The sequence below is a fragment of the Stenella coeruleoalba genome (genome assembly GCF_951394435.1).
Source record: "Stenella coeruleoalba genome assembly, chromosome: 15".
Lineage (NCBI taxonomy): Eukaryota > Metazoa > Chordata > Mammalia > Artiodactyla > Delphinidae > Stenella > Stenella coeruleoalba.
In genome coordinates this window covers 15,773,491-15,797,600 of record NC_137161.1, presented here as the reverse complement: position 1 = coordinate 15,797,600, position 24,110 = coordinate 15,773,491, and the positions used below count along the sequence as shown (strand labels likewise).

Sequence of the window (24,110 nt, the reverse complement as noted above, 5' to 3'; positions counted from 1 at the left end):
GATGTTTTTATAATATTGAAAAACTGAAAGCCGACTGGTTAAATCATGATGCAGTTATATGATGGGTACTATCAGCTGTTATAAAGGAGGCGGGAGCCATATATATGAGAAGGATGTTTACATCATATGGTTAGGTGTGAAAAACAGATGACCATATGTTTCTATTTTTGTTTTTTTTAAGTGTATACATATTTATAGGAAAAATGTCTAGAAAGATGAGTTGTTTAAAACAATTTTTTATTTTTAATTGTGGTCAAATACCCATAAACTTATCATAACCGTTTTTAAGTGTTAAGGATATTCACAGTGTTGTGCAGTCAACCTCCAGAACTTTTTCATCTGGTGGAACTGAAACTTTATACCCATTAAAACAACTCCACGGGGGCTTCCCTGGTAGCGCAGTGGTTGAGAGTCCGCCTGCCGATGCAGGGGACAGGGGTTCGTGCCCCGGTCCGGGAAGATCCCGCATGCCGCAGAGCGGCTGGGCCCATGAGCCATGGCCGCTGAGCCTGCGCGTCCGGAGCCTGTGCTCTGCAACGGGAGAGGCCACAACAGTGAGAGGCCCCAACAGTGAGAGGCCCGTGTACCACACAAAAAAAATCAAACAAAAAAACAACTCCACGTTTCCCCCTCCCCCTAGCTCCTGGCAACTGCCATTCTACTTTCTGTTTCTATGGATTTGGCCACTCTGGATACTTCATGTAAGTGGAATCATACAATATTTGTCTTTTTGCGATTGGCTTTTTTCACTTAACATCATGTCCTCAAGGTTTGTGTATGTTGTAGCATGTGTCAGAATTTCCTTCCTTTTTAAGGCTAAATAACATTCCATGTGTGGATATACACATTTTGTACCTACATTGTATTTATGAACATTTTGTTTATCCATTCCATAGATGGACATTTGGGTTGCCTTCCCCTTTTGGCTATTTTGAATAATGCTGCTACAAACATGAATGTGCCAGAAAGATAAGTTCTTTATGTCTGTGTCCTGAGATCATGGGGAGACTTTTATTCCTTTCCTTATTGCCTTATTTTTCTTTTTTATGAGCATGAATGGCTTTCATAATTGGAAAAAGCAACCTATTTAGGGAGATGGGGGAGTAAAAGTTAAAAAAAAAGGGCCTGGTCTAGGGCAGTGGCAGCAGGAATGGAATGGAGTGGGCAGATTTGAGAGACATTTCAGGAGAATCAACAGGACTTGACAACTAAGAGGTAAGGGAGAAAGGAGTGGAGGATGAAGCCTTGGGGACCTGTAGGGAGAAGGGGCTTAGACTGGGGGAGGAGGGAGGAAATAAGGCTGGAGAGCCACCTGAGCCTTTTTGTTCCCGAGTTTGGACTCTTTCCTGGAAGCAGAGGGAAACCATTGAAAGGAAGGGAAATGACTTAATCAGATTCGCATTATAGAAAGATCACCCTGGCTCCCGCCAACCCATTCTGCAAGCTGAAGCCAGATAGTGACAGATTTCCCTTTGTGTTACTTAGACTTGAACCTTTGTTAATTTCCTTTTATTTGAGATGAAGCATTAATGCTGGAAGATGCAAATCTATTCTTCTCAAAGCACCTGGAATATTTTAAACAAAGTCCTATTTAGATTACCTTGATTCCTAATTGCATTCAGTTGTATCTTAACACAGTCTCCTGAAAATTACTTTCTACCTTTAGCAGGGGAAATATAATTGGGAAAGTAAACAAGAAATATAAACAGCTCAAGTTAGAGACTTTCAAATTTTTTTTTAAAGATTTTATTTATTTATTTTTGGCTGTGTTGGGTCTTTGGTGCTGTGCGCAGCCTTTCTCTAGTTGCGGCGAGCAGGGGCTAGTCTTCATTGCAGTGCGAGGGCTTCTCATTGCAATGGCTTCTCTTGTTGCAGAGCACAGGCTCTAGGCGCACAAGCTTCAGTAGTTGTGACACGCGGCTTCAGTACTTGTGGCTCACGGGCTCTAGAGCACAGGCTCAGTAGTTGTGGCGCCCGGGCTCAGTTGCTCCGCGGCATGTGGGATCTTCCCAGACCAGGGCTCGAACCCATGTCTCCTGCATTGGTAGGTGGATTCTTAACCACTGTGCCACCAGGGAAGCAGCAAGACCTGCAATTGATTGCAATATCTTTGACACTCTCCTTTGGGGAGAAAGGGGCCAGTGAAGTAAACAGTGTCTTATTAAAGGATTACTACAAAACAAAAATTGTTGAGAGTTAAAATGGATTCAGCTTATTACCTATTTCTATTCCCACAAACCTGTAATGTGTCTCTGCTTCCAGAGCATTGCAGAGAGGGAATTAACTATCGTGCTGATGTTCTTAAGCGTTTTGCAGTTTATGAGAGCTGCATGTCCAAAAGATGTGAACCCATGATCTCATTTCATTCCTCCCAGTAACTTTTCAATAGGGATTATCATTTCTGTTTTCAGATGAGGAAATTGAAGATCAAAGGATTTAAGAAACCTCCCTGCTCCTACATCTAATGAATTCCGGAGTTTGAATCCAGGTTTTCTTATTTTCTTTTTATATTATAGCTTCTTATTATGGAAAGTTTTAAACATATACAAAAGTACAAAGATGGTATAATACCTTATACCCCAGCTTCAACAGATACCAACATATGGTCAGTTTTATTTGATCTATAGCCTCCACTCCCTCCCCACCTTAGATTATATTAAAGAAAATCCTAGACATCATATCATTTCATCTATAAATACTTTAATATACATCTAAGAGGTAAGGGTTTTTTTCACCCCCTTTTTCTCCCTATAATCACACCTAAGAATATGAACATAGTAATTCCTAAATATTACCTAGTATCCGTTTGGTATTCAGTTTCCTCAGTTATCTCATAAATGTCTTTTTACAGTTGGTTTGTTTGAATTGGGATCCAAACAAGGACCACCTGTTACATCTGGGTGATAGTCTCCTAAATCTTTGAATCTTTAGCAATTTCCTCTCTTCTTCACCCCCCCTGCCCCCCCCTTGCCCTTTATTTGTTGAAAAATCAGGTCATTTGTCCTGTACAACGACTCTGGATTTGGCTGGTTATATCCCTTTAACGTGTTCCTCCATTGCCTTTATTTTTTTGTCCATTGTACTTTATGGGTGGTGCTGTGTACATCAGCAGGCAGTAAAGGCTGGCTCTCACCTTATGTGATACTAAGATTGATCATTGGGTTCAGGTGTTTGTTGGAACGATCCCTTCATTGTAAGTTTCTCATTAGCCTTTCACAGAATGGTTTTAGCAGCTGTTAATTATCATTGCCAAGATCGATTTCATTGGGGGGGGGTGTTGCAAAATGAATACAGGTTTTCCTGATGCCAAGTCATGTGCTCTGTTAAATCCCACTGTCTCCTGATTAAAGGAAACCTTTGCACGACTGTCATGTATTTTCCTCTCTGGTAGGTGGAGAAAATTCCCTCAGTTAATAATTCAGCTTAATATATATTGTTTAAGAAAACAGCCTGTATGTTCTGTCCAACACTGGTTACTTACAACATTGCTTTTCTGGGTTGGTCTTATGTGCTGGCAAAACCACACTGTGAAGGGCTGCCTGTACCAGTGCTTTTCAAGCCATAGGTTGTTACCTACAGTAGGTTGGGAATTAGTAGGTAGAGGAATTATTTGGGAGAGGAGTTCCAGCATATTTTTTTCTTTTAGTGGGAAAAAACCCCCAGTAGAACAGAAAAAAGATTATATCTCATATTAAGAATATGCTTTCTTTTGTAAAACTTTTTTTCAGCCCTTTTTATGTATGTGTAAGCCAATGGTATAAAATGTATTCCACATTGCGGGCATGTTCCAGTGTTTAGATGACCACCCTGAGATGTAGCAAATTTCTCAGCCAAGCATTCAATTATGTTCAAATCTGCTACTTACAAAATAGTGCAGTACATTGATCCATTTTAGAATGTCGTTTAAAAGATTTTTTGGGTGACCACCAGTTAACCAAAATTACATTACTCCCAATAACCTAATCCTCTACTATTCCAGTTGGATTGAATACATGGAGAAATGTGAACTCTCCAGGGATTTTCATATATAGATACTTTCGATTGTCTGTTACCCTTGAGGTGGGGTAGATGATTTCAGCCAACACTGACATCATTGAAAGCATGCTGGAGTCTCATCAGTATGAGTTGGTTGGGAAGAGGAGAGAAGTCAGGACTGGGCCTGTGGAGAAACTGACTCAGCCTCTTGGCTGGCTTCTGGGGCATGGGAGTGGGGTGAGGGCAGCCATTCCTCCCAGGCTCACAGTGGTAACAAAAGTAGTCCTAATATTTGTTCCTGCCCTGATTAGGATTGGCTAGGACATGAGTGGGTGGGGTATTTAGTGACACCAGCCACAGAGGCCTAGGAAATGCAGATGTTGCACTGTGTCATGCAGTTAACATTTTAAAGCAATGGAGACTGGAATCAGAGAGTGTTTGTTGCTCAGAATCAACCAGTAAACGCGGGAGCAAAGTTTCAAGGCTTTACCGTATTCTGAATATTGTAATATTCTGAATAAATGTATGGCGTTGAGTAAGTTCTTTAATAATAGTACCTACTGAATAGAGTTGTTCTAAGGATTGACTATGTAGTTAAATCACTTAACATAGTGCCTGTTCATGGGAACCCTTCAGTAAATATTAGCTGCTATTATTATTATTTTTCTTCTTTTTTTTTCATTTTTTTCTTCTTTCTTTTTTGATAATGAACTTAATTTATGTATATTTTAACCTCTCCTTATTGATTAAATGATTAAAACAGTATTAGAAGGATTTTTAAAATACGAGATATAATTGACATATGACATTGTATGAGTTTTAGGTGTGCAACATAATGATTTGATATATGTATGTATTATGAAACGATTAACCACAAGTTTAGTTAACAAACATCGCCGCACATAGTTACAGTTTTTTTTTCTTGTAATGAAAACTTTTAAGATTTACTCTCTTAGCAAATTTCAAATATACAAATACGTTATTTTTACTAGTCACCATGCTATACATTATATCCCCAGGATTTACTAGTCTTATAACTGGAAGTTTGTACCTTTTGATTACCTTCACCCATTTCACCTATCTACCCCTGCCCCGACCCCTGCCACCTGTCTCTGGCAACTGGCAACCACCAGTCTGTTCTCTGTATCTATGGGTTTGGTCTTCTTTTTGGATTCCACATATAAGTGAGATCATACAGTATTTGTCTTCTGTCTGACTTATTTCACTTAGCATAATGCCCTCAAGATTCATCCATGTTTTTTGTTTTGTTTTTAGTTTTTGCTTTATAACAAAGTGAACCGGCTATACATATACATATATCCCCATATCTCCTCCCTCTTGCATCTCCCTCCCACCCTCCCTATCCCACCCCTCTAGGTGGTCACAAAGCACCGAGCTGATGAGCTGATCTCCCTGTGTTATGCAGCTGCTTCCCACTAGCTATCTGTTTTACATTTGGTAGTGTATATATGTCCATGCCACTGTCTCACTTCTTCCCAGCTTACCCTTCCCCCTTCCCGTGTCCTCAAGTCCATTCTCTACATCTGCATCGTTATTCCTGTCCTGCCCCTAGGTTTTTCAGAACCTTTTTTTTTTTTAGATTCCATATATATGTGTTAGCATAAGGTATTTGTTTTTCTCTTTCTGACTTACTTCACTCTGTAATCCATGTTGTTTTAAATGACAGTATTTCCTTTTTATGGCTGACTAGTATTTCATTGTGTGTGTGTATATGTATACACACACCATATTTTCTTTATCCATTCATCTGTCGATGGACACTTAGGTTGTTTCCATGTCTTGGCTATTGTAAATAATGCTGCCGTGAACATGGGGATGCAGATGATTTTCCAAAATAGAGATTTCATTTCCTTTGGGCAAATACCCAGAAGTGGAATTGCTGGGTCATATGGTAGTTCTGTTTTTAATTTTTTGAGAAACTTCCACGCTGCTTTCCATACCACCAACAGTGCCCAAGTGTTCCCATTTTTCCACGTCCTTGTCAGCACTTGTAATCTGTTGTCTTTTTGAGAAAAGCGGTCTTAACAAGTGTGAGGTGATATCATTGTGGTTTTGATTTGCATTTCCCTGATGATTAGTGATGTTGAGCACCTTTTCAGGTACCTATTGGCCATTTGTATGCCTTCCTTGGAAAAATGTCTATTCAAGTCCTCTGACAGTTTTTTTGAGTCAGATTGTTTGTTTTTCTTTGCATTGCATGAGTTCTTTATATATCTTGGAAATTAACCCCTTATCAGGTATGTGATTTGCAAATATTTTCTCCCATTCTGTAGGTTGCCTTTTCATTTTTTTGATGGTTTCCGTTGCTGTACAGAGCTTTTCAGTTTGATGTAGTCCCACATGTTTATTTTTGCTTTTGTTGCCTTTGTTTTTGGTGTCAGATCCAGTCTTTGCCAAGACTGATATCAAGGAGGTTACCCCTCCTTGTTTTCTTCTAGGAGTTTTATGCTTTCAGGTCTTACGTTCAAGTCTTTAATCCATTTTGAGTTGAGTTTTGTATATGGTGTAAGAAGTGGTCAAGGTTTATTCTTCTGCATGCGGCTGCCCAGTTTTCCCAACACTGTTGAAGGCAGGATCTTTTTTCTGTTGTATATTCTTGACTCCTTTGAATAAAATTAATTGACCATATATGTGTGGGTTTATTTCTGGGCAGTTCAACTCAATTCTCTTCCATTGATCTATGTGTCTATTATTTCTGAAATATGTTTGACAGTGTTGATTGGTTTTCTTTTTGGATTCCTGCTACCCCCTGCTCAGTTTCATTTTTCAGCTGCTGCCTTGGCTTCCATATGGACTGGTGGCACACGCCTCTTACTGAAAAAATGATTCTTTTGGTTTGAGACAGCTAATACCTGCCAATATTAGAGAGATTAGCACCTAGTTGAGTGGCTCTGAAGATGTTAGGATTTGGGGGAGATATATAGGCAGATGATACCTTGTAAACAAAGAAACAGAGCAAAATGTTTCTTTTTTGTTTTTAATTTAATTTTTACTTGTATCAGAGTAATTCTATGCTGTAACATTCTCTATTTGGGCATCTCAACTGCCTGGAGAATGAAGGTTTCATATACAAATGTCATTTAAAAATATAACTTCTAAGTTTTCATAAACAATTTATTATGAGGCTGTTTAGTCGTATATGAGGCAGCTGGGGTGATTTATTTAAAAAGTGATTCTCTGTAGCCAGTGTACTTCTAGGACTAGACTGTGTTTCTGTTTGAACTCTTGTACCAAAGCCTAGCATTCTACTGCTTACTGATTGTATTTTGCTGCCTAAGAAAATAAATACTATATATATTATAAGTTAGTTTATCTGAAACATAATACCTGTTTCCTTGTGGGTTGGTTTTTTTTTTTTTTGCGGTATGCGGGCCTCTCACTGTTGTGGCCTCTCCCGTTGCGGAGCACAGGCTCTGGACGCGCAGGCTCAGCCGGCCATGGCTCAGGGGCCCAGCCGCTCCGCGGCATGTGGGATCTTCCCGGACCGGGACACGAACCCGTGTCCCCTGCATCGGCAGGCGGACTCTCAACCACTGCGCCACCAGGGAAGCCTTCCTTGTGGTTTTTAAGTTAAAATCTGAGGCATTAGATCTTTTCAATTGAGGTTCTTTTCTTATGGATAATCTATTCAAGCTGAAGGCACTATGACTGAAAGTAACTGAAACTTAATTCAAATGGTATTTCCAGAGAGGCTCCTAAAAATGGTGTAGCTTTCCTATGGCTTCAGAGCCATTGGTCTCTTTCAGCCAGTATTTCGAAAATGCTAGAACTTGTAGGAATGCAGAGTTGTATAGCGGGAAGAACAAGACCTTGGATTTCAGGCAGATCACGGTGACCTCGGGCAAGGTCTTGTAGTCTTGGTTTCCTTATCTGTGAAATATCTCATGAGGTCCTTTGAGAGTTAACCATTATAAAATGAGACCACTACAAGGGGCTTATTAAATGTGAGTTACCTTCTTTCCTCCCATTCCCAATTCCACAAGCCTACCTGCTATGTGCTTCTACTTACCACCAAAAGGAAACTTGAAAAAGAAGAGTTGGTTATCTAATCTGAATTTGCAACATAAATTAAACATATGTAATTATATTGCTTTCTTGTGTGCATAGGGTTTAACATTCAGTGGTTCTTGATGATCTCTGCTTGTTGTATGTGGTATGTATGTCCATCTTTTCCAAACCAAAAAGTTGGGACTTGTGTTCTGATGAGTATAGTATACTTAAAGGATCAAGAGAACAAAATATTTTAAAAATAGTGCAGCCTCACGGAAATCATAGATGTGTTCTTATGTGTCCAAAGGAAGCAGTACAAAGGCGTGGTTAGGAGGCTTTGGAGTCCTTTGGACATCAGTTCAAATCTTGGCCCTTTCTACTTTCTTCTACAAGTTACTTAACCTTTCTTTCTTAACCTTTCTTTCTTTTTTTTTTTAGTGTTTGAAGAATGTTTTATTTTGCTTGATAACTGTCGAAAAGCCCTTATGTGATTAGCATGTGAATAGGAGGATCATCTTTTTAAAAAAATTTTAACTTTTGTTTTATTGAATGAATTTCTAAAAATTCTATATTGCTTTATAATTTTCAAAAGTTTCACAAACATTATTTTATATAATTTCATAATCCTTTTTCCCCTGCCCCTGTATTGCCTCTCCCCCTTCCCTCTCCCCACTAGTAACCACTAGTTTGTTGTCTGTATCTGTGAGTCTGCTTCTTTTTTTACTTAACCTTTCTTTCTAAGCTTCAGCATTTCCTCACTTGTAAAATGGATGTAATGAGAGTTCCTCACCTCTTGTGAGGATTGCATGAGATAAAGGGCTCAGCACAAGGTCTGGCAGGTAGTAAGTACTTGACATTATCTGCCAACTGTTAGGATTCTTATAAGACCTTTGAAACATGTGCACTTATTCAGTAACCTTCTTTGGAAAAGCCTGTAGACGAACAAAAAGTTCTCCTAAATAACTCAGTATTTGGTAACTTACTGTATAATAACTTCTTTATCAGGCCTGTATGGAAAAGGCACAGAAATATTAAGGACCCAGTGCCCAACTTTGCATGCCCCTTGGGAAGACCTCACTCATTTGCCTTTCTCACAATATTTGAATAACACTTAGCACCTAGTCGATTGCCTCTAAGATGATCTCTCTAGAGTGGGGATATTTTTTGGCTCACATAACTTGTACTTGCCCCAGAAGTAGGACAGAGTTCAGCATTAATGTAATCTACTGTCTCGGGCTGCTTGCCCTGTGAATCTCTTGGTTGAGTCCTCCCTGGGGTGTTGGCTTCATTCTCAGGCCAGCAGCAAAATATGGGCAGCAGTTCTGGGCCCCAGATCCATGTACGGCACCTACCAAAGCAGTAGAAAGATCCTTACTTCCTCTGATCTGCTAAGAATGAGAATTTTCTCAGAACCCCCCACCCCCCATACTCATCCTACAATGTCATTAGCCTGAATTGGGTCATGTGCCCATTCCTGAACCACTTCCTGTCACCAGGGCAACGCCATGCCTTATTGGCTTCGGCCTGGTTCTTAAACAAGTTATTTACCAGGGGGATGAAATTATCTTTAGGCCAATCAGGAACAGAATTGCGTGTCTGTTAGGAAGAAAGTTTTTCTGTGACTAGGAGGGATGGACACTGAGTACACTGGTCAGCTAGGATTTGCTTTGGCTGCTGGTAACAAGGCTTTAAATAAGACGAGTTATTTATTTTTCTTTCAAAAAACATTAAGTCCGAAATAGGCAATCTGTTGCTGGCGTGGCAGTGCCACAGTCTAGCCTTTTCTCTCTTTCTGCTTCACCATCCTTAGCACACGGCTGGCACTCTCATGGTCACCTTGTGGTCACAAGTGGGCTTCTGGCTCTCTAACCAAACAGTCCTTCCTTGAAGCAGGAAGAAGTAGGAGAAGGGAGGGCAAAGGACACCCTTTCAAGTACCAGAAGTCCCAGCCAGCACGTACAGTTTACATCTCATTATCCATTTATATCTGTGAAGGAGGCTAGTGAGTGTAGTTTCTTAGCTGGGCACGTCGCTGTTCCCAGCAGCAGAGGAATTCTCTTGCTGTGGAAGAGAGAGAAAATGGCTGTAGGTCTGGCAACGTGCAGTGCCCACCACGCAGCCAACCGTGTCCTCCACACCCTCCATTTGGAGAAACCACAGTTCTGTATGTGTTTACTGTCTTTCTGTTCATGGTTTTTTAATCCAGTAATGAGACATACTTGATATAATGTTTTATAATTCATACTTTCCGTTTAACCACATTGTGATATATATATATAGGTATATATATATCACGATGTGCCCAATATAATTGCAACTAGCCACATGTTACTGTTTAAATTTTAGTTAATTAAAGTTAAATTAAAAATCCAGTTTCTCAATCTCAGTAGCCACATGCGACTGGTGATTACTGAATTCAGCAGCCCAGGTATAAAACATTTCCATCATTGCAGAAGTTCTGTTGGACGGCACTGCTCTAGAGCACCAGCGCACTGCAGCTCTCTTCCGTTTGGTTTTAGGGAGTTTTAGTGGTCCGAGTCGCTAACTTAGAACCAGGCTGCCTGGGTTTGAATTCTCAGTCTGCCATTTCCTAGTTGTAAGATCTCGAGCAAGTTACTTAACTTCCCTGTGCCTCAGTTTCCTTATTTGTAAAGTGATGGTCACAGTAGTACTTAGACTGTTATTGCGTAGTAAAGGACTTAATGTACGTACAGTACTTAGAACAGTGGCTGGCACATACTAGACACATTATAAGTATTTACCATGACGATGATGATGAGAATCAACAAGAGTCAGTTGGCTTTGCCCCCAAGCCTGTTTATCCCAGTTTTACTTGTTACTGTAATTACAAAATATTGTGAGGTAAACTAATGAAAAAAAATGAGGACAAAAAAGAAAAAAAAGACATTGCTTTTGTGAAAAATAAGTTGAATGTTTAAAAGACCTGGTAAAAGTGAATGAGTATAAAAAGTTCTTGTCAATTTAGAGATGGAAGAGACCGCTGAAAAGACTGGGAGAAAAAATTCATCAAAATGTAGGATTTTTGCTTTTGGACTACTTCACAAGTGGCTTTCCAGTAAAAACTGGAAATCATTTCCTGTAATGGATGCTACCATTATTAATCCTGATCCCATCAGGGTGAGAGCTTCTATTTTATTTCTTTTTAAATTGTTATGTAGGGATTACTGTGCATCAGTTGAAATGAATGATATCACCAAACGCTGTTGGTGGACATTTATATTATTTCTCAGTGTTTTGTGTTAGAGATGGTGCGCCGTTGAGCTTCTTTACAGCAAAACCTTCTCCAATCAGTATGTTTTAATCTAAGGACTTGGGAGGAATGCTAGCCCCTTTTTACCGAGAGGCCTGGATTTTGGTCTAGAAATCATTATAATCCCATAAAAGAGGGCATGTGGACATTGCAGTCCTAATTCTGCTTTTGGATTTAGCTCCATTTCTTGTTGTGGGCCACTCGCAGATTTTAGATAATGTTTAGTGTTTAATACACCAAAAAGTTTGGACTGTCCTAGAAAAATCAGTGTAACACAATTTGTCCTGATGCGACTTCTTTTTCCAATTCACATAGCACTTTGTTTGAACTTTTCTTTTTATTACATTTATCACAAATAGTCCTCCTTTGTAATTACTTCTGCATTCGTTTTGATTCTGCTACCAAACCCTTAGCTTGTTGAGGACAGCAGTCCTTCATTGGACCTTTACACGTCCTAACATACGGGCCTTCAATTTATGTTCATGGAAAGAGTGAATGAATGTCACTTTCTATTATTACATAGCCATCTTTCATAATATTTCCTTTGAATTCATTGTTAGTAGATAGTGTTCTATCCTCTTCAATAGCTTAGATTCCATGTGAGAGCAAAAAAATGGTAAATGTTTATAAGGTGACTTGAAAACATAAAGGTAGAGAGAATTGTGTAAAGAAACCCCCATCACATGTCATCTAGCTTCAACAATTAACATTTTAGAGCAATTTTTGATTTGAGTAGAGAGAACATGAAGACTTTGTGGTGCCCATTTTGATTTTGTGGGGAAGGAAGCAGGGCCTGTATGACGGGCAGCGTGGAGAAAGAGGAGGCTGGTGGCCCAGAGACAAACCTGCCTGCCTCCATCACAGGGTTGTTGTGAGGGTTTCATGAGCTGACACATGAACAGTGTCAAGAACAATGCCCAGCACATGGTGAGTGCAACTCAGGTGCTGCCCCTGTCACCGCCATTACTGCCATTGCCATTACTGTCACTGCTGCATAGCTTGAGGGGGCTGCGTTTGGTGGCTGTGGCTCTTAGTAACCTTGGACATCAGACTTTCTGAACTGAAGTTTCTTCATCTGAAAAATAGGAATGCTAATAGCATCCTATCTACCACACAGGGCAGTGGAATCATGCATGTAAATGTGTTCTGGATTAATGAACATTAATCACAATTTTCTGGGGTGGTGTTCTGATCTGGAGGAACTGTGCTCTTTGGAGCTTTTTGGGAGTCAAGCCTGTCCCTTGTATGGATACTTGTTTGAAGACTTCCTGATATTAGTGGGCCCCAGAGTCATTTGTCAGCCTAGCAAATAAACATTATAGTACAATAAGCTTCATTTCCATTTGCAAAATGTTTGTTTCTAAAGCATGAAAACAATTTCGCTTTATATAGCTTGTTCATATTTGCACTGGAAATGAAATACTTATCAACCAAGTTGATAAAGGGATAAAAATAGTTTTCCTAAGGAACGGTTTGCTGGGGATTAATGTTGGAAAAATTTTGTAGCAGAATCTGTTTCACCATCTTTGAAATATAAACAGTATCCTCATTTGTCTATATTTTTCATATAAAACTTTGCTCAACTCTTAATTAAAAATAGCTTTTCCTTTCCCAAAGCCAGAATTCCTCTAAAAAAATCAGTTTTCTTTTCTTTTAAATGAAGACTACGTTTTAAACACTCTGCTCTCTCCTCAGTACTGCAAAGAATTCTAATTATGCAGAACATTCATCCAAACCACACACACACACACACACACACACACATATCTGTCTGAGATAAGAATTAGTAGATACTGTGGGAAGAGACATGGAATATCCCTGATGGTTGTAATAAATTTCTGCAGTGTTTGACAGGACAATTAACTGTCGTGTCTCCTGGGTATGAGAGTTATATAAGTCCAGGTCAGAAAGTCAGTGCCCTAAACTTAAATTCTCAGGAAGACCTTCCCTTTTCAAACTACTACTTGCCATTAGGTTTCACTTTTTAAAAGTTTGATTTTTGTTCTTTCAGTTAGTAAAAATTTGGCCTTCTTACCATTTGTAGTTTATAGCGTCTTGAACTTTTATAAACATCTTCATTCAAAGAAACTAACCCCCCATTCTGTACCTCCAAATAACAGAAACAAATAAATACAAAATGCAGTTTTAGCTCAAAAAGAGCAAGATCTTAATTCCACTATTTGGCCCCAATGACATATGATCTCTTAGCTTTATTTCCCATAGCCTGTTCTATTTAAATGTTTTATTACACAGGCTCTTTACTCGATTGTTTTCTCCTGGAATTCCAGTATATTTTGGTGATACTTCTTTTCAAAAGATCCTGCACAAATCACCTCTAGTAGTCATCTAGCCAGTGTTGTATTAGAAGATATGTCACTTCTAATTTAAATTTTAATTTAAATCTAATTGAAACTTCTAGATTGAGAGGGTTGACAGTAAAAACTTAGGATTTTTATAATTGTGGGAATCCTTGACTTCACTGTGATACATGTTTATGTTTCTTTGATTGAAAAAGACATTAGAAAGGGGTCTAAATGTACTGCTTGGTCCTCCTTTTTAATCATTGAAAAATGAAGTTGGGAACTAGTTTTAACTTTTGAAGGAACTGGGAGATTTTATCCAGTATCTGAAATGTACCTTAGTTCTTTATGTACTGAAACTTTAGGATTGAATTTTTTTCTTTCATTTTTGACATATATTGAGCATCTACTGTGTGCTTAGCATTGTGTTGGGGGTCTTACACATATTAGCTCTTTTAATCTTACAGCAGCACTGGTAGGTAGATAGGACTCAAAATACCCAATTGCTTAGGCTACAGAGCTTCTTCCTTGATCTCTTCCACTGTCCTGGCCACACCAGGTCCATTTGGTTACATTGCCGTAACAGCAAATCACACACTGCTACGGCTGCAAACTGTGAACTGTGACAGCAGCGGCGGCCTGCTTGCCGGTGTCTCTGATTCCCTTCTTGTCCCACTACAAGAGTTATGGTTGGACACGTAAAACTAATACAGTGTTATATGTCAGTTACATCTCAATAAAACTGGAGGGTGAGGAGCAAGTACAGAGAGAAAGGAGGGTGGAAGTTCAGTGCTCATAATCAAAGACCTTCCATAGAACTCTGTAGTTGTGCTGTCTGATGTGGTAGCTGTTAGCCATAAGTGGCTATTCACCTGAAATGTGGCTGGTCCGACCTGAGATGTATTGTACGTAATGGACTTCAAAGACTTAGTACAAAGATCAAGAATATGTCATTAATGATTTTTATGATGATTACATGTTGAAATGATGATACTTTAAGAAATGCTGGGTTAAATAAAACAGATTATTGAAGTTATTGAAAAAGTTTCATGTATGTATGTATATATATTATGTAGGTATGTACAAAGTAACTACATAGTAGCCAGGGTGATTTTTTTTCAGCTTTTTGAGATAATTGTAGATTCATACGCTGTTGTAAGAAATAATACAGAGAGATCCCATGTACCCTTTACCCAGTTTCCCTTAGTAATAGATCTCAGCTCAAATGTCACCTCCTCAGGCAGTCTTCCCTGATCCCTCGAATCTAGCCTGCTGTATCCACTTTCATTCACCTGTCCTATTGCTCTGTTTAATTTTTTTCATAGAATTTGCTTCTGTTTGAAATTATTTTTTTATTTAATTGCCTTTGGTCCAGTAGAAGATGAGCTAAAGAGAGTGGGAACCTTTGTCTGTTCTATTCATTGCTTTATCTCCTGTGCCTAGAATAGGACACAAACGTAGTAGGCACTTGATAAATGCTTATGGATGAGGAAGCAGAGTTTCAGAGTAATTGAGTAGGTTGTCTGTGGTCACACAGTAGTAAGTAGTAGAACTGTGACTTGAAGCCACGGGAACAAAGGACCTAAAATAGAGTTGAGTTTGTTCTGTTTAGAGAACAGATAGGACCATGATGCTGGAGGATAGGCAATGAGAGGGAGAGTGGTACGGTTTCAGTAGTCAGGGCTCGGGTCACCTCAGGCTTTGCAGACCAAGATAAGTGTGGATCTCATTCTAAGTACAGTGGGAGGTACTGGAAAGTTCTAAGCAAAGGATCCATATGAACAACATGGTCCAGCTTAGCTCACGGGAATTCTGCTCTGGTGCTGGGACCAAAGTCCTGGTCTGCAGCGATGCTTTTTTTCTCCCTTGCTTTACCACAATGTGTGTGGTCTCTTGGAGACCACAGCAGGAAAAGGACTCTGGTCCTGTCACCTTCAGAGCATCACCCATTAATCATGTTAGTCCTCCCAATAGAGAATTCAGGCAGAATGATGGGTTTGCTGGGAGGAAAATGAAGACACAGCTCATGCTAGGCTTTCGATATGTTCTGGGGGGGTACCAAGTGACACCCAATCAGTACATGTGCCCTGGCCTCCGAATGCGCAGGTATGCAGCTTGGAAGTTTGGGGACCACCCTCTGCTTTATGTGAGCACGAAAGGTATTGCCAAGTGAAGTGTTTTGTATGGGGCAGAGCCTTTGGATCATGTTTATATCTGAGGCTGCATTAAAAACAAGGGCAGGTTCTTCAGAGAGCAGATGCAGCAGCCTGGGTCGAAGAAAGATTTCATTGTGCATCCACTGCAAGGGGCTGTGAGAAGCCTAAGAAAATAGATAGCAAAGAAAGGTGTAGCCCTTGTTCTCAAGGAGTTTAAAGTCTGTTTAGATTTACATATTGAAAGGTAGTTGACACTTCAAGGCAGTCTTATGCTAAGTGTCTTCCGGAAGAAGGACCTCAGAGGAGGACAGCCAAGTGATAGCTGAGCTTGGCAAAGCTCACAAAGGAGCTGGTGCCTGGCCTTAAATGTACACTATTTACTGTATGTTTGCAGATATTTACCTTTTATTCTCCATGTCTATTCATAGCTGTTCAGAGCTAACTGCATAAAGGACCACAGTCCTGAAGGATGAGTAAGAATTAGGAGAGAGGAAGGAGAAAAGGCATTCAGGTGGGCTGGGGAGAGAACAAGGTCAAGAGATGTCGGAAAAAAATGCACTGAGTGTCAGAGGCTAAGTAGTACCTATCTGGCTGGAGCCGATACAGGAATGGGGAGAGAGAGAGAGAAAGGATCTGACTGGAAGGAAATTGTGTGAAAATCACTCCTGGTCAAGAATTCCCAACCTTTCTGCTTGTACAAATAATCGGGATGGAGCGATCAGCAGGTGTGTGGGTGGGTGACTGTTCACTGAAGTAATAGCTGTAACTTCAGTAGTGCCTGCTCTGTTCCAGGCTCTGGTCTAAGCAGCTTCCATTTAACTTATTTAATCCTTTTTAACACCCCTGTGGGTAGGTACTATTATTATCGTCATGTTACAGATGGGGAAACTGAGGCACGAGAGGGGAAGCTCTAGAATCTGTGCTCCTTGCCTCTGTTATGACCTCTCACTTAATGGGGGCTAGACAGATTTCCCCCCAGCTTTTTATTATGAAAAATTTCAAACATACAGAAAAAAATTTGAGTACAGTGAACATCTGTATCAAATAACTAGATCAAACCGCGTGAACGTTTTGCTGTATGCTTTATCTGCATGTGTGTGTGTTTTTCAATTTTTGCTGAACTATTTGAAAATATGGTACAGACACGATAATTCACCCCTGAATACAAAGCAGAGGATCATCTTCCTTTCACATGGTATTTACATCCTTCCTTCCTTGTGCATTCTTGGAAAATACATTGCCTCCATGTAAAATTACTTTGTTCCACGTGAAATGCAATTGAGTTCTAGGCTCAGATAACTATAAACAGTTTTTCCACTTACATGAATCTCTTGGTATTTGAAAGGTAGGCAGGGTAAGGGCAATTTGTGTTCCTATAAGACTGCCTGCCAATTTGCTGGACTTTTAACATCCTGGTCCTCACCTATTAAAATACACATTTGAGTGAGGAAGCAATCAAATATTGTGACAACCAAACATGCCCTCCCCTCTTCCCCCATTTCCAGAAGGCCCTGCAGTGATTGTGCCTGTTGGGAGTCATGACCTAACTAATCCCCTCAGGAAAGAGCTGTAGGTCAAATGAAAAGAAAATGTGCACTTGCAGAGCCCGTCCTGTAATGATTCAGTGTGGAGGGGTTCGAGGTGGTAGAACGTATCTGTAGTGCTCTTTCTGTTATACAAGCACGTGTGTTCTAGATTTGTGTACATATATTCGTTTATTCAGTTCTACCCCCACTACCCCACCACCACTTTCTTCCAGAAAGGCTGTATGATAATTCTTGCTTTATTTAACCGTTAGGTGTGTCTTCTCATGTATTGATCTGAATCAACTAGGACGTATTTGTAATTCCTGTGCTTTTCCATAGAAAGGGACTTGAAGCAGACCCAGGGCCCTCTCAGTTCGCCTTATTTCTCGCTGTTTTGCTGGTGCTGGAGGATATATTCCCAACACTGCTGCTCCCCGTACTCCATTGATCTTTACTTTCCACTGTTGCCAAATGCCATGTTGTTTGTGGATCTTCCTTGGAGCCCTGCCTCAAGATATAGCCTAAACCCCCACAACATGTTCTTTCTCATGACACTAGCCACAGACTGCCTCGTGTGATGTTTGATTTTGTGTTTCCCTTATCTCCCACAGATATTTCAGTCATAATTACCTGGGCAACTCCTGTGTGATAGGCCTTGTTCAAGATTCTTGAAATAGAGATGAATCTTTCCTAGGCAGTCCCATTTTCTTCTTATTTTGCTTTCCTGATAATTGGAGTGACCTCTCGTTTCTTTGTATCCCCTGTGGTACCTGGTACAGTGCCTTGCATACGGTGCTTCGTATATATTTCTGAGTTGGGTCTGGGATGCAGGGAAATAAGCACTTCCAAATGAGATCTGCCACTATGCAACCCTGGGTAAATCACTTAACTTCTACAAGCTCCAGGTTCCTTATCTAGAAAACATTGATAATAATACCCATCTTACAGGATTGTTGTAAGTTTAAAGATGAATTTTATGAAGTGCCAAGGCACCATTTTCAGCACAGAGTAAGTGCTCATTCAGTGGTAGTTATTATACGGGAAGCTCAGTCCTTCCTTTAGGTCATTTGAGCGAGCAGTAGGAGAATGTAGGATCTTAACTGTCTTAAGGAAAACACTTACTTTGTCTTGGGGCCTCTCCAAGAAGAAACAGGGCCTGGGGAAGGTCTGGCCCATCACTGATTAACTGTTCCTTTTTCAGAGTCAATGATCTGAGTCTCCGTTTTCGAACTGCTTATATAATATATACCACCTGTTATTTGTGTATTTTTAGCAGTGGGAGCCGGGTAATCCTAATCCTGTCTGTAAAAGAGCAAACTGTTTACCAGAAGCAGAGTTTTTTCCTTAACACTGACTCACACTGACTCATCCTTCTCATTTTCCTTCCCACCTCTCATAACAACCTTGCAAGGGAGAGAATTTTTAGGGGATTTAGTCGGCTTACTTTTTTTTTCTTTACTTCCCAAAGTGGAAAGCTTAAAGCTGTCACATCCTTAATACCATCTCAGGAAAGACTAAAGTCACTGCTGCCCTGGAGTGGCCAGAATGACCAGTGCCGTGTAGCCAAACATCTCGAGTAAAACCTTGTCTAGACAAACCAATTCTGTTGGCTGAGAGATTGGAGAAGTGCCTGAAATGTACACATTAATCTACTAAACACATGTTGTCAACTTAACTTCAGTTCTATTGAACGTAGAAAATGTCTTGTTTTGAGGTAGGAAACCTGAGCAGAATTAGAGCCAGAGCTACGATGCCTTAACAGTCGGATTTGAGATGACAGACACAGAATTCAGGCAGCATGTTAGAGTCAGTAAAATGGGGAAGGAAGGTTCTAGATCAGAATGACTAATACCTTATCCCTTCATTTGACATTCATTACATGAATATTGACTGATCATTTCTGATCATTTGTGAGTGCCAGGTGCTAGGGCCACAACAGTGAATAATAAAAACACAGTGCCTGCTGCCATAGACCTTTCTTTCTTTCTTTCTTTCTTTCTTTTAATATGTATTTAATTTATTTATTTGGTTGAGCCAGGTCTTAATTTTGGCAGGCGGGCTCCTCAGTTGCAGCTCGCTGGCTCCTTAGTTGCGGCATGTATGGGGGATCTAGTTCCCTGACCAGGGATCGAACCCAGGCCCCCTGCCTTGGGAGTGCGGAGTCCCAACCACTGCGCCACCAAGGAAGTCCCCATGGACCTTTCTTTCTGATGTGTGTTTGTAATAAATGCTGCGGTGGTGGAGGTAGAGGATGCTAAGGGAGCAGAGAAGTGCCTTGGCCTGCACATGTGAGCACGTACTAGTACCTGAAGATGAAGGGAGCAAGGAAGACTTCTTGGAGGAAAAGGCACCCAAGCTGAGACTGGCTGGATGAGGAGGACTTAACTGGAAGAAAGGCGATAGGACGGGGTAGGATGGCTGCAGAGATTCCAGACAGACAGAGCCACGTCTGTGAAGGCCTTGAGGTGGGAAAGAGTTTGCTCATGGAGGAACTAAAATAAGTTCCAGTGTGTCCAAAGGACAGCTGAGCGAGGGGGAAGTTTGGCACGAGCTAAATTTGGATAAGCCGGCAGAGCCAGATCCTGCAGAGCATTGTGAATCAATTTATTAATTAAAAACAATTTTTATTAACTGGGGCAAAATTTACATACAGTGAAATGTACATGACAAGTACATACACCATTGTAACCAACACCCCATTTTGAGTAAGGACTTTTGATAACTAAGAGCAGTGGGAGGGATGGGCATTGGGCAGGGCCCAGACTTGATGCTAACTGCTTGCTAGCTTAGAACACCCTGAGGGTGGGGAGGGACACCAGCAGGACAGTGGTGGTTTGCAGGTGGGCAGGGAACCCAGCTTGGGAATGGTCCAGGATCTCCGTTTTCCTAACATGATTTTAGCAGAGGACAAACTCCTACATGCTTTGTAGGATCTGAAGTGTCTACACAGAGTGCAGAAGACTGGTGTTTCAAGGTCTTCCTGGAAAGACTCTCAGGCCACCTACATTTTGAAGAAAGCCTCCTGAAAGCATGCCTGGCTACCGAGGCATTGTTTCTCCCAACTTCACTGATGAAACACAGGAAAATATTCACCTTATTGATTTTTGTTGTTGTTGTTGTTACCTACAGTGCACGTTACATTTTCCTTTTCCTTTTCTAAGAGTAGGGTATTAAAAATATTGTTACAGTTTTGGGTTTTAGGGATTTACTGAGGCTTTTATCGTTTAAGTGTTCTATTTCAATATCTGGGTTTTTGACATGGTGCCAGAAACCGTTGAATGTGTTACTATCCTCTGGCTGGGATTTCCAGTACTATGTGAAATAGACATGGCAAGAGTGGGGCACCCTCCTCTTGTTCCTGATCATAGAGGAAAAGCTTTCAAGTTTTCACTGTTGAGTATGATGTTAGCTGTGGGCTTGTCGTATACGGCTTTATTATGTTGAGGTACATTTCTTCTATATCTAATTTGTTCAGAGTTTTTATCAGGAAAGGATGTTGATTTTTGTCAGATGCCTTTTCTGCATCTATTAAGATGATCATGATTTTTATCCTTCATTTCTGTTAATGTGTATTGCATTTATTGATTTGCATATTGTGAACCATTCTTGCATCCCAAGGATAAATTCAACTTGATCACAGTATATGATCTTTTAATGTGCTTTTGAATTCAGTTTGCTAGTGTTTTGTTGAAGATTTTTGCATCTGTATTCAGCAGGAATATTGGCGTGTAATTTTTCTTTTCTTGTAGTGTTCTTGTCTGGCTTTGGTGTGACAGTAATGCTGACCTGGTAAATGATTTGGAAATTTTCCCTTCTCCTTAGTTTGTTTTTTTTTTTTAAACAGTTTGAGAAAGACTGGTGTTAATTCTTCTTTAAACGTTTGTGGTGGAATTAGTAAAGCCATCAAGTCCTGGGCTTTTCTTTGTTGAGAGGTTTTTGATTACTGATTTAATGTCCTTACTCAGTATTATTGGTCTGTTCAGATTTTCTATTTTTTCATGATTCAGTTGTGGTAAATTGGATGTTTCTAGGAATCTATCCATTTCTTATAGGTTATCCAAATTGTTGGCGTACTGTTGTTCAGAGGAGTCTTTTGTATTTCTATATCAGTTGTAATGACTCCTTTCATTTCTTATTTTATTTATTTGAATCTTTTCTCTTTTGATTAGTCTAGCTAAAGGTTTGTTAATTTTGTTTTTCTGGTCTCTATTTCATTTATTTATGCTCAGATCTTTGTTATTTCCCTCCTTCTGCTAACTTTGGGCTTAGTTGTTTGTTTTCTGGTTCCTTGAGGTGTAAAAATAGGTAATTTGAGATTTTTCTTTTTTCTTAATGTAGGCATTTATCACTTTGACTACATCATCCTACTCTTTCCTGACCTGTAAGGTTTCTTCTGAGAAATCCACTGATAGCCTTATGGGGACTCCCTTGTATGTGAAGAATTTTTTTTCTGTTGCTGCTTTTAAAGTTCTTTGTCTCTGATTTTACAGTTTTATTATAATGTAGCTTCAAGAAGATCTTTTTGTGTTAACTCTTTTTGGGGGCCTATGAGCTTCATGAACTTGGATGTCCAAAATCTCTCCCCAATTTGAGAAGTTCTCAGCCATTATTTCTTCAGCTAAGCTTTCTGCTGCTTTCTCCTTCTCATCTCCTTCTGGGACTTCACTAATATGTAGATTTTTTTCTTGTTGGCATCCCATAATTCACATAGGTTTTCTTCATTCTTTTTCATTCTTTTTATCTTTCGTTTTCCTCTGAATGGATAGTAGCAAGTGATCTGTCTTTTAATAGATTGTTCTTTTGCTGTATGAAGTCTGCTGTAGAAGCTTTTCTGTATTAACTGCATTTTGCATTTCACTCATTGTGTTCTTCAGCTCCAGAATTTTTGTTGGGTTCTTTTCATGATTTCTCTCTCTTTATTGAACTTCTCACTTGGTTCATGTATTGTTTTCCTAATTTCATTGAATTGTCTTTCTGTGTTTTATTTTCCTTTTTCCCCCTCTTTTATTAAATTGTGGTAAAATACACATAATATGAAATGTACCATTTTAACCATTTTCAGGTGTACAGTTCAGTGATATTAAGTACATCCATATTGTTGTGCAGCCGTCACCACCACGCATCTCCAGAACTCTTTTTTCGTCTGGCAAACTGAAACTCTATGCCTATTAAACAATAACTCCTCATTTCTCATTTCCTCTAACCTGTGGCAACCACCTTTCTACTTTCTATCTCTGAGTTTGACTAACAACCACATATTAGTGGAATCAAACGATATTTGTCTTTTTGTGACTGGCTTTTTTTACCCACCATAATGTTCTCAAGGTCCATCTATATTGTAGGACATGTCAGAATTTCCTCCCTTTTTAAGGCTGAGTAGTATTTCTTTTCTCTCTTTTTTAAAAAGATTAATTAATTTATTTATTTTTGGCTGCATTGGGTCTTCACTGCTGTGTGTGGGCTTTCTCTAGTTGTGGTGAGCGGGGGCTACTCTTCGTTGCGGTGCTGGCACGTGGGCTTCTCATTGTGGTGGCTTCTCTTGTTGCTGAGCACGGTCTCTAGGCGTGCAGGCTTCAGTAGTTGTGGCTTGAGGGCTCAGTAACTGTGGCTCGCGGGCTCTAGAGCAGAGGCTGAGTAGTTGTGGCGCATGGGCTTTGTTGCTCCCCGGCATGTGGGATCTTCCCAGACCAGGGCTCAAACCTGTGTCCCTTGCATTGGCAGGTGGATTCTTAACCACTGTACCACCAGGGAAGTCCAGTAGTATTTCTTTGTATTTATCCACCACACTTTGTTTATCTGTTCATTTGTTGTTGGATATATGGGTTGCTTCTGTCTCATGACTTGTGAATACTGCTGCTATGAACATGGATGTCTAAGTATCTATTTAAGATGTTGTTTTAATTCTTTTGTACATATACCCAGAAGTGACATTGCTGGATTATAAAGTAACTCTTTAACTTTTTGAGGAAGCTCCATACTGTTTTCCGTAGCAGTTACAGTATTTACAGTTTCACTAACAGTGTACAAGTGTTCCAATTTCTCTGCATCCTCACCAACACTTTTTATTTTTTCTTTCTTTTTATTTTATTTTTTTGATATTAGCCATCCTGATTGATATGAGGTAGTATCTCACTGTAGTTTTGCTTTGCATTTCTCTGATGATTAATGATTTGGAGCATTTTTTCATTTGCTTATTGGCCATTTTTATGTCATATTTAAAGAAATGTCTATTCAATTCCCTTGCCCATTTTTCAATTAACTTACTTGATTTTCTGTTGTTGTCGAGTTGCAGAAGTTCTTTATATATTCTGGATATTAACTGCTTGTTAGAAACATTATTTGTAAATATATTCTCCCATTCTGTAGGTTGCCTTTGTACTCCGTTAATTGTCTCCTTTGATGCACAGTTTTTAAGTTTGATGTAGTCACATTTGTCTATTTTTGCTTTTTTTTCCTGTTCTTTTAGTGCCAGAAATTATTGCCTAGTTCAGTGTCATGAAGATTTCTCCATGTTTTTTTCTAAGAGTTTTATAGTTTTAAGTCTTATGTTTAGAGCTTTAATCCATTTTGAGTTATTTTTTTGTGTATGATGTGAGATAAGGGTCCAACTTCATTGTTTTGGACCTGGATATCCATTTTTCCCAGCATCATTTGTTGAAGAAAATGTCCTTCTCCGTTGAGTGGTCCTGGCACCCTTGTCTAAGATCATTTGATTATGTATTCAAGGGTTTATTTCTAGGCTCTGTATATTTTTCCATTGGTTTATATGCCTAATTATGCCAGCACGTACCATTTTGATTACTGTACCTTCGTAATGTTTTGAAATCAAGAAGTGTGAGTCCTCCAATGTTGTTCTTCTTTTTCAAAAGTA

General features: G+C 39.7%; 1 protein-coding gene across 6 annotated transcripts in view; it reads left to right on the top strand.

Moving 5' to 3' along the window:
* Positions 1–24,110, top strand: part of PKIG (cAMP-dependent protein kinase inhibitor gamma) — a 101,091-nt gene that overhangs the window by 3,184 nt on the left and 73,797 nt on the right. For 3 of the 6 annotated variants that reach the window (XM_079943942.1, XM_079943943.1, XM_079943940.1), the window contains exon 2: positions 2,412–2,488. The exons of the other annotated variants lie outside the window; for them this stretch is intronic. The gene's annotated coding sequence lies outside the window, so the exon portion shown is untranslated. The remainder of the gene's footprint in view (positions 1–2,411; positions 2,489–24,110) is intronic. 6 annotated transcript variants of the gene reach the window in all.